This window comes from Syngnathus typhle, linkage group LG18, assembly GCF_033458585.1.
Source record: "Syngnathus typhle isolate RoL2023-S1 ecotype Sweden linkage group LG18, RoL_Styp_1.0, whole genome shotgun sequence".
Classification (NCBI taxonomy): Eukaryota; Metazoa; Chordata; class Actinopteri; order Syngnathiformes; family Syngnathidae; genus Syngnathus; species Syngnathus typhle.
In genome coordinates, this window is record NC_083755.1 from 1,962,842 (window position 1) to 1,963,599 (window position 758).

Consider the following 758-nt stretch of genomic DNA (forward strand, 5'->3'; position numbering starts at 1 on the left):
ACCACCTGCACCAACGAGGGTTTGTCTTTGCATTTTGTGCAATTGTTTTTTACTGTGAAATTAATTCAACCACCGCCCATTTTGATCAAACTTAACTAGGCTAGGATTTCCAACTCAGACTAGGGTTCCAGGAAGGGCTAGAGTTAGGGTTGGACTATATATAAATCATGCGTGTGATGATCGAACCCTCGACTTTCAGATTATGACACTGACGCGCTACCGCCTGCGCCAACGAGTCTTTGTGGCACCTGTCTTAAAATTCTATTTTTCTGTAAAAAAGATTCAACCACCGGCCATTTCCATCAAACTGCAATTCATCGAAAGAAAAAGTTACTTTTGTCTGAGCATTCTCAAACTTGGGTTTCCAACTAAGGTTTCCAACTGGGGCAAGAGTTTCCAACAAGGGGTCGAGTTAGGGTTAGGACTAAATAAATTAGAGCCCCGTGTGAGGGTTGAACTCACGACCTTCAGTTTACTAGACTGACGCGCTACCACCTGCGCTAACAAGGCCGTGAACAGCTGGTTTTACAAACCTGTTTTACTGTAAAACTGATTCAACCACCGGCCATTTCAATTAAACTCAACTTCACAGACAGAAAACTTCATTCTACTCTGAGCAACCTAGTATCTTCTGAAATTGACAATGATTTTACTGTGGACTATAGAAAACAGCGCCCCGTGTGAGGGTTGAGCTCACAACCTTCAGATTTTGAGACTGATGCACGACCACTTGCACTAACAAGGTAAAATGTCAATTG

At 42.7% G+C, this 758-nt stretch overlaps 1 non-coding gene across 1 annotated transcript; it reads right to left on the reverse strand.

The window, feature by feature from the left end:
• Positions 1–437: 437 nt before the first annotated feature.
• trnat-agu (transfer RNA threonine (anticodon AGU)) lies at positions 438–510 on the reverse strand. Its single transcript has one exon. It is a non-coding gene; the product is annotated as a tRNA-Thr (tRNA).
• Between the last annotated feature and the right edge of the window lie 248 nt (positions 511–758).